At 37.6% G+C, this 17,633-nt stretch overlaps 1 protein-coding gene and 1 long non-coding RNA gene across 8 annotated transcripts in view; one reads left to right on the top strand and one right to left on the bottom strand.

Moving 5' to 3' along the window:
- The window catches only part of Dennd4a (DENN domain containing 4A), a 111,293-nt gene extending 97,187 nt beyond the window's left edge, over nucleotides 1-14,106 (bottom strand). For 4 of the 7 annotated variants that reach the window (XM_071608406.1, XM_071608405.1, XM_071608404.1 and 1 more), the window contains exon 1: nucleotides 13,856-14,105. The gene's annotated coding sequence lies outside the window, so the exon portion shown is untranslated. Of the gene's footprint in view, nucleotides 1-7,765; nucleotides 7,836-13,855 lie in introns of all 7 variants that reach the window. The other 3 variants (XM_071608403.1, XM_071608401.1, XM_071608402.1) reach the window with 2 other exon arrangements.
- Nucleotides 14,107-14,274: 168 nt separating this feature from the next.
- On the top strand, nucleotides 14,275-15,741 carry LOC114084917 (uncharacterized). The gene is made up of 2 exons (XR_003581376.3): nucleotides 14,275-14,600; nucleotides 15,557-15,741. It is a non-coding gene; the product is annotated as an uncharacterized lncRNA (long non-coding RNA).
- Nucleotides 15,742-17,633: the final 1,892 nt, after the last annotated feature.

The following is a 17,633-nucleotide window of genomic DNA, read 5'->3' on the forward strand; positions in this document are numbered from 1 at the left end:
GAGGCTGCCATTCTATTTTCTTTTTTTATTGGTGAGTATAGTTGTACACAATGATGGTATTTGTTGTTACATACTTATGGATGCACACAATATAACAACATAATTTGGTCATATCACTTCTCAGCACTTACCTCTTTCCACCCCCATCCCTTTACTCAATGGATCTCCTTGTGATTTTCATTAGATCCCCACCCTGCCACACATACATCTTTCTTTTCCTTTTCCCCCTCTAGCTTCCACGTATGAGACAAAACATGCAACCCTTGACCTTCTGAGTTTGGCTTATTTTGCTTAACATAATGGTCTCCAGTTCCATCTGTTTTATTGCAAATGAAATAATTTCAATTTTCTTTATGGCTGAATAAAAACTCCATGGTGTATTTATACCACATTTTCTTTATCCATTCATCTGTTGATGGAACACCTAAGCTCGTTCCATAGTTTGGCTAATGTGAATTGTGCTGCTATAAATATGGGTATGCACATATCACTACAGTATGATAACTTTAATTCTTTAGGATAAATATCAAGAAATATTATAGCTGGGTCATATCATAGTTTTAATTTGCATTTCTCTAATTGCTAATGATATTTAACATTTTTCATATATTTGTTGGCCATTTCTATTTCTTGTTTTGAGAAGTATCTGTTTAATTTAATTGTGAATTTATTAACTGGGTTGTTTGGTTTTGGGCTATTACTTCTTTTAGTTGACAATGGATCTTTTTATTATTTATTTATTTATACGTGGTGCTAAGGATCAAACCCAGGGCCTCACACAAGCGCTCTACCACTGAGCTATAACTCCAGTCCCAGATTTTTGAGTTCTTCATATATTCTAGATATTAACCTTGTCAGAAAAGTAGCCATTAAAGATTTTCTCTCATTCTGTAGGTTCTCTCTTCACATTGTTTCCTTTGTTGTACAGAAGCTTTTTAATTTGATGACATCCCATTTATTAACTGAGCATTATTCCCTGAGCTTTAGGGGGTCCTACTGAGAAAATCATTGCTTGTGCCTATGTCCTAGAGTGTTGAACATACATTTTCTTCTAGGAGTTGTAGTTTCTGGTCTGATTCCAAGGTCTTTGATCCATTTTGAGTTAATTTTTGTGCAGGGTGAGAGGAAAGGATCTTGTTTCATTGTTCTATATAGGGATAACCAGTTTTCCCAGCATGTTTTGTTAAAAGGCTGTCCTTTCTCCAATGCATATTTTTGATACCTTTGTCAAAGATTAGTTGACCATACATGTGTGGATTTGTCTCTGTGCCTTCTATTCTGCACCATAAGTCTATGTGTCTATTTTTATGCCAGTACCATGAAGTTTTTGCTACTATAGCTCTGTATTATTGTGATATTTCCAGTATTGTTTTTTTGACTTAGATTGGTTTGGCTATTCTGGGTCTTTTATCCTTCCAAATGAATTTTAGGCTATTCTGGGTCTTTTATTCTTCCAAATAAATTTTAGGACTGGTTTTGTTTTTGTTTTTCAGTTCTGTGAGGTATGTCTTATGTTTCATAAGTATCCTGCACATATCTTTTATATGTAATTATTTCTTTGGACATCTACTCTTCTCAACTACATTATAAATTCTTTGAGATTAGGCAATTTTATCTCTCTAGCTGTAAATATATGTTTTAGAACAGTCCCTAGCAGACAGCAGTCAGCAAATATTTGCTAAATTTAAAAAAAGATATATTAATAATGTTATTAATATAAAGTTGAATATACATGTATTCATAAAATAACATGACTCAAACTTCAAATTCACTATGCAGAAGCTAAAAGACTACCCAAACTGGCTTTCACTTGAAAATGGGAGAGATTTTTATAGCTTTCACAATAATCATATAGGGACTGGGGATGAAATAAGTTCTTTGTTACTATATAAAACCATTGAAAGTTCTGTTATTTCACACAAAAAAATCTTAATTTCATAATTTTATGAAAAATTAAACAGTAATTGTCATAAAAAGATTTTAAGTAAGCAAGTCTTAATTGTTTACAATAATGGAAAAAGGAAGAGGCATTAGTAATTTCTAATGACTTATAATATGCCTCTAGAAAGTGCTTACTGAAATTACATTTGATTATAATTGTCCAATCTTATAAGAATTTATTTTATACCAAAGAAAGAAGGGATAATGTGTAAGTCTGACTCAGAAGTTGTTAGGAAGTTCTACAAATTCCCCATTCTGTCCCCTTGTTCAACATTTTTCTCCTTGCTTCAATTCATCTCACAAATAAAAAGCACAATCTTAGCACAGCTACACCCCTCCCACCTTAATCCATACTGGGAAAGACTGGTTAAACGCTAGTCAGATGGCTTCCTGGTCACCAAGCCATGCAGCCAGCCCACTAGTCCTTGCCAAAAAGTAGAGCAGTGAAGTGGCACAGTGGCAGTCTAAGCAGGATGAAGCATCATGTACGCAGGATGAAGCACAAGCACAAGTGACCCAGGGCAAGCCAATCTATCACATCACAGCAGCCCAGCCTGCACCCAGTGTGGATGCCTGCTGAAGAAACACGCTCTGTGCAGCACTGCAGCTCCAGACCCCTCACCAAGCATGCTGGATTCACTGACTTCAACTTCTGGCTTTCCAAGAAGTGGGGAGAAAACAGAATGGAATTCACAGCTAATCAAAAACATTAGTACTTGTCCAAACCCTAATTAGTATAATTTTAGACCAATAGCATTGGGACCTTTTTCAAATCCTGATTAGCATAAATCTAGACTAACAGCATCCACCGGAGTGCTATATAAATTGAGACTGGCAACCCTTGTCAGGTTCCCCTCTCACACTGCAGGATTCTGATTTTATACTCGTGAATAAATACTGCTCTCACACTTACTCATCCCAGTCTGTGGATTTCATTCTTTGAATTTATGAGACAAGAACCCAGAAAGAAGAAGAAATTGATGGTGAGCTGCTGGGGTCTGCTGCAACAGTGAAAGGCGCGGCCTGCCATTAAGAGCTGCAACAAATTTCTTGGCTGCAGAGGCCTGCAGCTTGTGCAGACCCCACCTGCCAACAGAAGCAGAGAAACTCTGGTTTCAAACAGTACAGACTAACTGAAGCATAAGAGTAAGCAAAGGACATGCCAATAACTTAAGAAGTACTACTAGGGCTGGGGTTGTGGCTCAGCGGTAGGGCACTCGCTCAGCACGTGCGAGGCCCTGGGTTCGATCCTCAGGACCACATAAAAATAAATAAAATAAAGATTAAAAAAAAAAAAAGAAACAAAAAAAAGTACTACTAAAAAACTATATTGAATTTTAAATAAGCAACTAATTATACAGTATAAATAAGAAATGCTAATTATCATTAATGCCAATCTCAAATTTGTGACAAGATGTTGAGACCAAATATTGGAGCTATTAGAAAAAAAGAAAAATGATTAACTTGCCACGATATTCTCAAAAGTTAGAAATGTATCTTTTAAGACCCAGGATTAGTTTGTTTGTTCAGTCATTCACTAATTTGAAGATTAACAGAGGAAAAAGACATATAAATTAACATATGTTAAGGGTAACTATGGGTATAATAAAACATTTCCTAACTGCCAGATATTATTCTATTTTATCTACTTAAAGTCAGCATCCTATAGCAATATATGAACGCCAGTGTCCACAGAAGCACACTTCACAACAGCCAAACCATTGAACCAGCCTAGGCGTCTATCAATGTATGAATGGATAAAGAAAATGTGGGATATATACATGATGGAGTTCTACTCAGGCAAAAGAATTAAATTATGTAATTTGCAGGAAAACACATGGAACTTGAAAGCATTAGGTCAAGCAAAATAAGCCAAACTCAGAAAGTCAAGAGTCATGTTCTCTCTCATGTGCAGAAGCTAAAAAGAGAAAAAAAAGAAAGAAAAAAATGTGGGGAGCTGGGTGTAACAGCACACGACTGTAATCCCAACAACTCAGAAGGCAGGACTGCAAATTCAAGACCAGCAGCAGCAACTTAGCAAGGCCTTAAGCAACTACCCTGTCTCAAAATTGGAAAATACATGTATGTATATTAACATATATGCTAACATAGAACTATATTTGTTTGTCTACATAAATAAAAGGGATGGGGATGTGGCTTAGGGGTTGAGCACCTAAAATTCCCAGTACCCATCCACCCCCCCAAAAAGAGAAAAAGGTAAGGGGAGTCTCATGAAAACAGAAAGAAGACCAGTAGTATAGAGGAAGGGGAACAGGGGGAGAAAGGAGGGGAAAAAGGGGGGAAGCACTGTGGAACAAAACCGATCAAATTATACTACTATATTGTACACATGTACAAATGTTACAACTAATTCTACTATTATGCATAATTAAAATGAACCAATAAAAAATCCTCCCCCATCAAGTAAATTAATGGATTTAAAAATACTTTTATTTGTATTAACAAATTTAAGCTTCACCACATTATGAAGGCATCATTATACCCATTTTATAGGGGAAGAAATAGGTGTACACAGAGGGGGAAAAGAAAGGTAATCCATTAGCAAATCCAGGTACACAGTCTGAATCCACAGCCAATTATTTATTTATTTATCTATTTTTTAAATTTTTAGTTATGTGTAGACACAATATCTTTATTTTGTTTACTTATTTTTATGTGGTGCTGAGGATAGAACCCATTGCCTCACATGTGAAGCAATCACTCTGCCATTGAGCCACAACCCCAACCGCCAAAGTCAATTATTTTATACTGCCTCTCCAATATTACAATAATTCACTCAACAATTTTTTTATTTGTTTTAATTAGTTATACATGACAGTACAATGACTTTGATACATCCGAGTGCCTTCTCAGGGCCAGGTAACTGATGTGCTTGAGATATGACACAGTAACTAACAGATTATTCCAGAAGGGATCCCATAATCCAGAAAAGAGCAGAGATCTGAGAAGGATTTCTGGAGGAAGTATTGCCTTAACTGAGACTTAAAAGACATAAAGGAAGCCAGGTGTAATGACACACACCTGCAATCCCAGGGACTCAGGAGGCTGAGGCAGGAGGATCACAAGTTCCAGGCCAGCCTGTGCAACTTAGGGGAGACCCTGTCTCAAAATAAAAAATAAAAAGAGCTAGGGATGCAGCTCAGTAGTAAAGTGCCATTGGGTTAAATCCCCAGTACCACACATACACAAGGTTAATGGAATAAAGAGGTGGCCCACACCTATAATCCCAGAAGCTTGGGAGTCCTTATCTGTCAAATGTTATGTCCTAAGAGAGGACTTCCCTAACAACTTTCTTGAGGATTCTTTTTCATTCTCTCAATCACCCTGTTTCCCTCTATAACACTTACCACTCTTTGAGCTCTTCTTGTTATTTACAGGTAATATATCAAAGTGATTAAGAGGGCAGGCTCCACAATCAGACTGGCTGCATTTAAACTGTAGCTGTCACTTACTAGCTGTGTGACCTTATATAAATTGTTTAACCACAAAGTGTCTAATTTCCTCATCTTTAAAATGGACAAAATAGTCAGGTGCAGTGGTGCCTGCCTGAAATCCCAACTACTGAGGAGGCTGAAGCAGGAAGATCACAAGTTTGAGGCAAGCCTGGGTAACTTAGTGAGACCCTGTCTCAAAAGATATAAAATAAAAGGGGAGCTGGAAATGTAGCTCAGTGGGAGTGTGTCCTGGATTCACTCCTTAGTACTGAAAAAATACACACACACACATAAGACAAAATAATGAAGTACTTAATTCACAGACTACTTAGGAGAGTTAAATGAGCTAGTACATAGAAAGTTATTAAAAGAATACAGCTCTCAATCCAGGGTTGTAGCTCAGTGATAGAGCACTTGCCTAGCATGCATGAGGCAATAGTTCAGTTCTCAGCACCACATAAAAATGAGTAAAAAATAAAGGCCCAACAAAAACTTAAAAAATATTTTTAAAATACAGCTCTCAAATAATATTCTCTATTTGTTTATTTGCAATGGTCTTACTGATCCACTAAATGGCATATCTCAATATGTACTACTAAAAACATCTGAAGCAATAATTTGGTCTATATATAAAGAAGTAAACTAACAACCAAATAAAGGAATACTATTCTGACTAAACCTCCTCAAGAAATACTGCTTTCAGGGCTGGGGCTGTAGCTCAGTAGCAGAACACTTGCCCAGCATATGTGAGGCACTGGGTTCGATCCTTAGCATCACATAAAAATCAACAAATAAAATAAAGGCATTTGGTCCATTTACAACTATAAAAAATTTTTAAAAAGAAAGAAATACCACTTTCATGGAGGGAACTGCTTTTGCCACAAAAGTCAGAAAAAGAAAATCATATGAACCTATAGTTAAGCGAGGAAACTATTTTAAAGTTTTATGTGTAATTATTATGTAATTTACACCAATTTATAAAAATAAAATTAAAATATGGAGGATAAGGAGAAAAGGTTCTAACCTAAGTATCTTTGGGAAACAATGTTTTGACTAGAAACACTAAGGCTAAAGACAAAAGTAACTGTAACAATAAATACTGCTCTAGGTGTTAAAGTCAATTCTCACAGAGATACAGATTAATAATTCTGCTATATATGTATATTTGGGATTGAACAAAGAAGTAAATGGATGTCAGATGGTGAGAATCAGGTCTCTAGTTTTTGGAGGGGGGTATATGGATAAGCAAGGAGACAAAGCTAGAATAAACCATGTGTTAGTGAATTAGTCAAAGATGTTAGCATGAACTCATATTCTGCTTAAATGTAGACAAACAAAAATAGTTCTGTTAGCATATATGTTAATATACATACATGTATTTTCTAAGTCCATGCACTATGAAGGACTACCAATAGTAATAAGCATGTCTAGTACCCAGAACCTATCATCCTCCAATAAAAGGAACATGGGATCCTTAGGAGAAGGCTGATGCTAGGGCTGTAGCAGGGAATATACAAGACGGGCACTGGAGCATCTTAATGCAAGCAAATGATGGGTTATGTCCTGTTGATCACAGGAGCCAATCTGAAAGGGGTGAAACAAATTGAGCAACACAATAAATGAGGGAGAGGAGGAAAATTTCTCAATAGAATTACAAATAATTTTACAAATTAAAGGAGTCCTCAATAAGGTAATGCCTAATTCTCAGGGTTTGGTCTATACTTGGTGACTTGTTTCTAAAAAGTAGACTATGAGAAAACTTTACAGTAGAGAATCCTGTACTACTACAGTGTAGTGGTCAATTTGAATTGTCAACTTGATTGGATTAAGAGATGTCAAAGATTAAAGGCTTATGGGTGTGTGGGTGAGGGTGTGTCTAGGAATGATTGGCATGTAGGATAGCCAACTGAAAATGGAGACCCTCCCTAAGTGTAGGCAGCACCATCCAATAGGATGATGGCTTAGATGGAATAAAAGTTGGAAGACAAGGAAGCAGCAGGCTATGCAAGCTTGATTCTTCTTCATCATGGTTCTCAATTGCTGCTGAGATCATCTGAAGATATGGGACTCTTGTTTCTTCACTCTTCCAAAGTGGACTCTGCCAGTGATTCTCCAGAAGCCTTTGGTCTTGGACTAGGATAGCACCGTTGATCCCTCTTGTTCTAGGGCTTCAGCCTCTTGGACTGTGCAACTACTGGTTCTTCCAGCTCTCCAGCCTGCAGAAGCCATCATGAACTATCCAGCTTCTGGTCGAGTAAGCCAACCTAATAAAAGTCACCTTTTTATAATTATTCAGCAAGAATAATTATAAAGCAATTCAGCAAGATGATCCAGCAATATTAATGACAGCCCTTATTGCTAGTATTTACCTTTGAAATGATGCAGTGAAATTGCCACTTTATCTCTGTGGTTGTCCTTCCCCAAATCCAAAATTCCAGTCTAACGATGAAAAAAACATCAGACAAACCAAAATGAAGGGCATTCCACAAAATACCTGGCTGTATCTGCTATAGTTTAGATCTTAAATATCTCCCAAAGGCCAGTGTGTTGAAGTCTTGACCATGGCATTACAAGACGTAGTGGAAAAAATTTGGTCACTGAGGGAGTGCCCTTGAAGGAGCTAGAGACCCCAGTGGCTCGTCTTCCTCTTTGTCTCTCCAGCCACTCTAAAGTGAGCAGCTATGCTCTACCACACACTCCTCACTATGACAGTGCTGCTTTGCACAGGCCCCAAGTCAACAGGGTCAGTTGACCAAGGACTGAAATCTCTGAAATCATGAGCCAAAATAAACCAGGCTCATCTTAGTTCTCTCAGTCATATATAGTGGGCCGAGCAAAAACAGAAATACAATGAGTACTATGTAAAATCATCTTGCCATTGATTAAAAGTTTATAGTATTGTGGATAAAAGTGTCTGTCAGTCATTTCATCTGTTTACATTTTGATTCCTTAATAAGGAAGCAATAGGAACAGAAAATTCTCCCCTAAGCAGGAGGCCTCTTGAATTTTGGACTAACAAGTAATATTGATCATATTAATAAAATTCTACCTGGATTTTGAAGTCAACAAATTTTAAGTAATTTTCGGTAAAATATATTTTCAGTACATTCCCGAAACACTTCCTCAGTCTTAGAAGAACTATACCTATTTTGAGAAAGCACATTAGAAAGTTCACTATCAACAATATATTAAGGTTTAAAATTATAATAACTTAGGTCTGCACTGGTAATTGTTCCAAGAGATTTGAAGACCTCAAAAAACAAATAAAAACAAGCTTCCCTAACATTTATAACTATGCTGAAAAAAATCTTATAATTAAGAAAAAAGGCAGCTCAATAGAAAATGTGCAAATCACTGAAGAGATAACCAAAAATACTAAAAGATGAAAAAAAAGACAAAAATGAAATGCCATTTTAATACCATTCAGACTGGCAAAAAATCAGAGTCTGACAACACTAACTGCTGGCAAGGATATGGAGAGACATTGCTTGCCAATATCCTATAAATATAAAGGGAAAGATACTTCTACCCTAGAACCCAGCTGTATGACAACCAAGTATATGACCTAGAGATATTCTGGCATGTTGCTTCAAGAGATGTGGTGACATTAATGAGGCAAAGTTTATAATAGGTAAAAAAAAAAAATGAAAACAATTTAATACTCATTAATAGGGGAAATGATAAAATGAGTATATTAATTCAATGGAACATTACACAACAATGAAAATCAATTAACTGGACCTACAGTATCAACAATAATTCATATCAACAAATATGCATTCTATGATACAATCATATTAACAGCTACTTAAACTTATCAGCACATTAAAAAAAGTGCCAGGCACAATTTTGAGCACCTTTTGCAAATAAACATTTAATTTTTACAATAAACTTATGAAATTGACAATTCTGTTACCCCTATTTGATAGATGAAGACATTGCAGCATGTAAAGATTAAATAACTTATCTAATATCATGAAACTTTTAAGTAGCAGAGTCAAGATTTAAAACAAGGAAGTATGGTTCCAAAGCCAATACTTTTTAAAAGCACCCAAAGCAATGCCATATATTGTTCATACATGTAGTTTATGAACTGGGAGGGAAGAAGGAGAGAGATGAAACTGGGAAGAAAGTCTAACTTCACTGAAGTATAAAGTTCTACACTGCTATTTTAGAATTCAGTGTGGTGACTATGACATAGATCTTTTTATATTAAAATGTATCTGAAGCCAAAATGAAAATGTTAACATTTTTATATGTGGGTATGGGTGTATACTACATATTTTGGTAATTTACTTTAAAGTTTTTCAAAAATAAAAATGTCTCATCTACAAAACAATATTACAATAAAAACAAAAACAAATTTAAGGAATTTAAGCGGGGCACAGTGGTCCATGCCTGTAATCCCTGCTACTTGGAAGGCTCAGGCAGGAGGATCACAAGATTGAGGCCAACCTTGGGAACTTAAGAGGAATCCTGTACAAAATTAAAAGGTCTGGGGATGTAGCTTAGCGGTAGAACACCCTTGGGTTCACTCCTCAGTACTGCAGCTTTTACTCAAAACCAAAAATAGTTAAACTGTGAGTTTACATAGGCATATAAACTTTTAACATAAATATGGAAAATGAATTTTTATACTGATCAAAAGGGGAAAACTTTAGCAAAGTGACCCAGAAATTGTTATCTCTTACTTAGTATACTTATTCATTTTGATGACTCACTATTTTTAGTGAAAATAAAGGGTAGCACTAATAGAAAAACTCCCATGATATCTTTCTTTTTTCTGGATACTTTGTCTCTTTTATTTCTTCTCTTGTTTATGATTTTCAACTGAAGGAAGTAAGAAAAAGGAACCAAGAAAGTCTCACACATTTAAAAAAATAACAAGAACAACCATAGATAAATATAAATACAGCCTTTCAGAATACAAGATTCCCCAACATAAAGTCAAGTAATGTTTCAAAAATTCATTTTTATATTGGTTGTCTGGGAACTCAAAACATTTTCCCACTAAGGAAGTTACTAGAAGATATGAACACCAGGAAAAGCTACTACCTTAATATTAGCAGTGAAACTGGAAAAGCAGAGTATTCATTGTGTGCTGATGGCTCATAAAGAAAAAAAGCATTCTCAGGCAAAGTTTGAAGGCTAAAATCATGTTTCATTCACCTTTGTATCCTCAGTCACTAGCAAAATATTGGGATCTCATAAACATCCCAAAACCATTGCCTAATAACTGATGAAGTAATGAGGAAAGACTGGGAAGAGAAGTTCATCAATAGGTGGCACTGTCAACAAGAACAGTTTGGTGTAGGAAGCAAACAGAAAAGGTTGGAGAAAAGCAATGTGCAAATAGTGCAAAACATCTACATATGTAAAACTTAAAACAATGTTGGTACTGGTAATTAGAGCAATGCCTTTATCTAAATTATCACCTGTTTCTAGTATTGTGTACTGCAAATACACACCATATTTTGGGTTGATTCTGCTACCAATGAATCATAAGATAGTTTCCTTGTTGGAACAATGGTTATTTGGAATTTCAGTATTTCCCCTCATAACCCTTAAAAAAATATTCTAATGTCATTTTGTAATTATAAAAGTAATAATTGGCCAAGCACAGTGGTGCAGGCCTGTAATCCCAGCGGCTCTGCTTGGTAGGATGAGGCAGGAGTTCAAAGCCAGCCTCAGCAACAGCAAGGCGCTAAGCAACTCAGTGAGACCCTGTCGCTGAATAAAATACAAAATAGGGCTGGCCATGTGGCTCAGTAGTTGAGTGCCCCTGAGTTCAATCCCTGGTACCTGCCCCCCACCCCAAAAGTAATAATTGTTCAGAAGTGAGAAAAAAATATTAACAGCAAAATTACCCTTAATCCTGTCATCCCAGAGACAATAACTGTGAATATTTTATGTATTTCCTGCCAAGCCTTTTAGACATTTACATGTGGTATGTTATAAATAACAGTATTATATTTCTTTATATTATGATTTTCCTCTCAACATTGTACTTTTTCATGTCAGTAAATGTTTTTTAAAATGATATCTAGTAGCCAGATCCACCACATAGATTATCTTAAATTTCACCATTTCCATACTATATTTTGACTGTTCAATTTTTTTGCTATTATAATAACACCCTATGTAAATTAATAGGTTATTAAATGTAAAGTGCTACACTGGCCTTTTAGAATTCAAAGTAAAATTATGGTAAATGTGACTAGGCTCCCATAAAAACCCCTACCATAAGTTCTCCTGGACAATAAACAATCAATCTAGGGCACTAAAAAATAGACAAATAAGAAAGGAAAAAAATTCACTATTTTTAACTTTAGCCATTCTCTTCTTCTACCTCTGATTTGAAAGAGAAAAGTCCCACAAAGTCTCTGACATTAGAGAAGAATAGCAAGTCAATTTTCCTGCTAGAACAACTTACATTTTCCACTTAGAATGAGCTTTTAAGTAAGAAAGCACAAGATTATAATATAATGAACATTTCTGTTTCTGAAATAAGCATGATGCTTGGAAAAATTCTGCAAACAATAAAAGATAACATAACCAATAATCACAAAACAGGAAAATAAGTTTTTTCCTAATACTCTGCCATAATTTTTATTATTTTTTAATGAATTAATAAATGTTCCTTTTTAAAAAATATCCTTCCAATTATACTAAATATTATTTAGGTTGTCAGAAACAGGACAATAGTTCCAGAAACTTAAGAATCAATAACTATTTAAGCCAGTGGTAATTCATGTGGAAAAGTTCAAAACAAATCACATCAGCTTCCTTCCTCTCCTAAATGAACAGAAAATTTATACTGTGCTTCACCAATTTTTAAAAATGTAAAATTGTGTACACAGTTTAAAACTCAAGGCAAATTTTATTCATTTGTTCACAATATTGGGCTGGTGTCAAGATAATCAACTTCTCTAATAAGTGCATTCTTATAAAATCCCACAGTGAAGTAGGTCTGTGTTTAATCATTCAGAAAAAGAAAATTATGTAACATATATCACAGATACTGATATACTACTCTGGACTCCTTACTGAGAACTCTGACTCAAAGGGAAATTGTAAAAATGAATTAAAAATTACCCAAAAATGTTTACTTCTCCCCAAAACAAAGTTCCCATAAAAGAGGCCAAATACAGTCTTTCATTAGAAGTTCAAACAGGGTTCAAATAGCTCAGAATTCTGTATACTTTTTAATTTTCAGAAGCAGAATCCCAGAACTACTATAACATAAACTGAATTAACTTACCCAAGAGTTCTTATTATTCAATGTTATATCCCCCAGAGACTACTTTTTATAATAATCTTAAATGCACTACAATAGATTACTGTAACCTGGGCTACACTGTTTACAGGTGTCTCAGTCTCCTTTCCCCAAGGAGGGAAGAGGTGGAAGAGGGTAGGCCAAAATCAGAATGAGGCTATATACACACCAAATAAGAGCTTGTAATTTTATGAGATTGCTTCTTTTATACTAGGGTTATTCTTTTCATTAATGTATAATACATTTTAAAGAATAACATATTCACAGACTAATACAATTTCTGCCCTCAGGAGTCTCTAACTGGCTGACACGCGTTTTCTCCTCAAATAAATGCATGCCTGTTGCCTGATGCCTGTCCTGCTGTTGCAAACAAGACATAACTGTCCTATAAGACAAAAACCCTTCTCTAAGGCTCCTAGGCGTAACCATACGTTTGAATTAAAAGCACACTGGAACAACAAAAATCGTCCGGCACGTCTGTCGTTTAAAAGCACGGTAACGAAAAGCTGTTTCTGCGACCCAATTTTAGGTCACAAGCCTTTTTCTTTTTTCTCCTCCCCTCATAAAGCGATAAACTTTAAAGGTAACGATAATAACCGAATCGCCCACCCCACCCCCACTGCCCCGCAAAAAAAAAAAAAAAAAAAAAAAGATTGAAAAACCTGGCCAACTTGGACGCTGGCCGGGCTCACGCGGAACCGGCGCCCGCGGGCCGGGGAAAGCTGGGCAGACCACCAGGAGGAAAAGGCGGGACCCGGGCTCCCCAGGCTCACCCTCTGCGCGTGTTTAAAATACAGAGCAGGTGGGATTCCGGGAAGCCACCTCCGACTTACGTAACGAGCTTGTCAAAATCCAGCTCCAGGACCTCCCCCTCCCCGCCCCCACCACCCAAACAACAACAGCCCCAGGCCAGCCCCTAATAGAAAATCTGGAATGAAAACACCGGAGCCCCCACGCGTCCGACGCAGAGGCGCCCGCGCTACATTCGGCACCGCCGCGCCTTCTCCGGGCACACGGAGCCCACGGAGGACGGCCCGGATTCCAGGAGCCGGGGCGGAGGTCGCGGCCATCCGTGCCGCCTCCCGAGTCCCACCGCCCGAGTCCCCCGCCCCCGGCTGTCACCTTTCGGGGCCGTGACAGCTCTACAAGCCACCGCTGCCCGCGTAGCTGCCCCCTCACTCACCTCCCCGCTGGCCCCAGCGCAAGCAGCGGGTCGAGCTTAGAGAGCGGCGCCAGATCCCTCACGCACGGCGGCGGGACACGAGGGGCTGAATACCGCGGCGCTCTGAGCCCGCTTAGCTCATCCCCAGCCCAGCGCTCCGCCCTGCGCGGCACCCCCGCCCGCCCAGGCCTGCCGTCTCAGTCAGACGGGACTCCCCCTCCCCTCGCGGTCGCGGCTGCCTCCGCCTCCTTCTTCAACTCCAGCCGCGGCAGCCGCCGCAACCGGCGCCATCTTGGTAGTGACGGAAAGGGCGGGGGCGGGCATCGGGCCCTCGAACACCAATCACAGGCCGAATTTGGCCCGAGGGCGCAGGAGGGGGCCGGGTTGGAGGTCTGGAGGTCCTAGCGCCTTCTTGGAAAGGGGCGGAGAAGGTGGGTGGGGCCGGGCCGTGCTGGCTCGTGACGCGCGGTGTAAATGGGGAATCGCACTGTGGTTTCCCCCTCTAGTCGGGAGATCCCGAGCCCCGGGCGGGCGTGGGTGAGGAATACAGTGCTTCCCCTTTTGCCACCCCTAGGCGCAAGGCTCCAGCTCGCGCCAACCGACCTGGCCCGTCCTCCCTGGCACTCCCAGGAGTCCTTGCCTAGCCAGAGCGCGGGGCGTCAGTCTGAGATGCGGCTTCTCCGCCCAGGGCACTCAGATTCTGCAGGAAACCCCCTGAGGGGTTAGCAACCACCTACTAGGTTTCGGACCCAAGATAGCAGGCCAGGTAAAATGGGGAATTTAGGGGGGTCTCCGAAAACTACGTTGATAAAACGCCTATTGTTGACTGAAGGGGTGTCCGTTACATTGATAAATTGGATATGGCGTACTTAAACCTGACCATGGTCCACCATTAATGGCTATTGGCAAGTTGCCTCTGAAAAATGAGTATAATAAAGGTCGATAAACCCTACAGGATGACTCTGAGCGTTAAATTCTGTAGTACATGTGAACTGCTTAGCATAATGCCCAAAAGTACTCAATAAATGTTAGATAATATTCCATGGACAAATGAAGGAAGAAATGGGACTTTAAAAATCCCTCTTGTTTCAAGTCAATTTATGTAAAACAGGCGTTCATCCTTTTTACCAACTCTACAGTTTTACTTTCTCCCTCCTTTCCTCCATTGTAGACAGTCAACAAACATTCACTGAAAGTCAAGCATTGGGGACACAATGGTGAGGGAATCAAAAAAAATCTGCCTTCAGCGAATTGTAGTCTAGTGTGAGAAGATCAAATAATAAATGAATACTTTACATTTGGAGGGGAAACATACCATAAGGTTATGAAAAGAATTCTGGAATAGTAAATAACAGGATGGTTTTAAAAACTAGAGTGATGAAGGGAAGGCCCATCAGACACAAGAGAACCAATAATGGGAGAAAGGCCCTGGGAAATGTTTAGGACAGAGGAAAGAACTGTGTAAAGAACTTGCAATAGGAAGCAGCTTAGCTGTTAGAACTGAGTAGAATTCATGGTGCTGGGAAAATCTTTTTGGCATGGAGAAGCCTAGCCTGAGACTGGAGAGGGAGGGAGGGCTCAGTCCTACAAGGCCTAGGAAAATAGAAACAAGATTGGGTTTTATTCTAATTGCAAGCAAAAGCCATTAAAAGGTTTTAATTACAAAGCAAGGGAGTGGGGAACACTGATGTTTGCAATATGACATCTGTGTTTATGTTTCAGGCAATATATGGACCAAAGAACTGAATTTAAAGTTAAGAAAATAAAGAAAAAAAGTCTGAGGTTGAACTTCTTCAACACCAAGTTGGCCAAATTATGTATTTTAATCTTCAGTTCATTGTTGTTAAAAAAATATGTGAGCATCACATAACTTTGTGCACAATAAACAGTATTTTCACTGAAAATTATTACATAATTTGTTTCTAAAAGTTTTGTATGTCTTGTTGGTATAATGTATAGTTGCCTATACAAATCAATTTTTTTTTATTGACTGCTAATAACAATCCAAATCAATCATTCTTAGTCATTTTTTGCACAATGTGCTACTTGGAGAAAGAATATGGACTAATGTTAATACGTAATTTTTCAATACTGTAGTTCCTTATTTATTTATTTATTGGTAGTAGAGATTGAACCAAGGGGTGCTTTCCCAATGAGTCATATCCCCAGCCTTTTGTGTTTTTGACTTTGAGACAGGGTATCACTAAGTTGCTTAGGGCCTTGCTAAATTGCTGAGGCTGGCCTAGAACTTGCCATCCTGCTGCCACAGCTTCCCTAGTCACTGGGATTATAGGCCTGCACCACAACAGCTGGCTTAATTTTTTTAAAAGTGCTTAGCTTTGCATTTTCTAATAAAATACAAGACATGAATTTCTTTTATTTTATTGTGGTAAAATACATACAAATTAAATTTACCATTTTAACCATTTTTAAATGTATTGTTCAGTGGCATTAAGTATATTCACATTGTGGTCCTCACCATTGTCCATGTCCAGAAGATTTTCATCATCCCAAACTAAAATTTTATATCCACTGAATTATAACTTCTCATTCTCCCATACCCTCAACTCCTAAACTACTATTTTACTTTATAAGACTTTAATTTTTAAGGTATCTGGCAAGTCTTTTCCTCACACCCACAAAATAGGTACATAGGTTTCAGTAGGTTTTTTTACTTAAGCTGGAGATTTCAAAGAACCATGTAAGTTTAGAAACTACCACCCAAGAAATAAGGATTAATGTAAGTTTTTAGCTCAGATGGTTACCCATAATACTAATAAAGAATACTAATATATTACCAATTAATTTTTACACTGAAAAATGTGTTCCATAATCATAAACTGTACTCTATAGTCTCTAAATGTATGCTCTAAAATGGCTCAGACAACAATCTGCCCCTCCTTTTATTTACTGCTATAAATGCATATCTTATTAACACTATTAATTTTCATTTAAAAAAGATTCTGACTCTGTAGATTTAATTTTAAAAATCACTCTTCAGTGAAGGATGGATTGGAAAAAAGTAAGAGAAGGAGATAAATTTTTGTCACTTTTATATAACCAAGCATTCTATAAGGGAATGAAGATCAAAATTTTTAACTGTGTTAAACAAAAAGTTTAATCTCCTTACCCTTCTGGCTGCCAATGTCAGCTACAATGTTTTTATCTCCAGTGGAAGAACATGGCTATTGGCCAGTCAGTGACTGCTAGGGAGGGTTTATAATATAAAAGGGCACAAGAAAACTTTTGAGGGTGATGGATTATTCACTACCTTGATTGTGGTGATGGGTTCACAGGTATATACATATATCAAACTTATTAAGTTGCAATTTTAAGAAGGAAAATTGCAAGTTTGAGGTCAGCCTCAGCAACTTAGCCAGACCCTGTCTCAAAATAAAAAGGACTAGGGATGTGATTAGTGAAGCACCCCTGGGTTCAATCCCCAGTACCAAAAAAAAAAAAAAAAAAAAAAATTGCATTCTTTAAATATGTGCAGTTCTCTATTTCAATTATACGTCAATAAAACTCTTAAAAAAAGTTTTTAATGTTAAATTGATAATTCCTATCCCCTCCCCATTAAAAACAGATTAAGCCTTTTATTGGTTTTAATTATTGCTAGATCTTTAATTCTTTTTAAAAAATACTTTTTAGTTGTAAATAGACACAATATCTTTATTTTTATTTATTTATTTTTATGTGGTTCTGGATTGAACCCAGTGCCTCACATGTGCTAGGCAAGTGCTCTACCACTGAGCCACAATCCCAGTCCCAGTCAATTATTTTTTGAGGACTAGTTTGG

This window comes from Marmota flaviventris, chromosome 2 (assembly GCF_047511675.1).
Source record: "Marmota flaviventris isolate mMarFla1 chromosome 2, mMarFla1.hap1, whole genome shotgun sequence".
Classification (NCBI taxonomy): domain Eukaryota; kingdom Metazoa; phylum Chordata; class Mammalia; order Rodentia; family Sciuridae; genus Marmota; species Marmota flaviventris.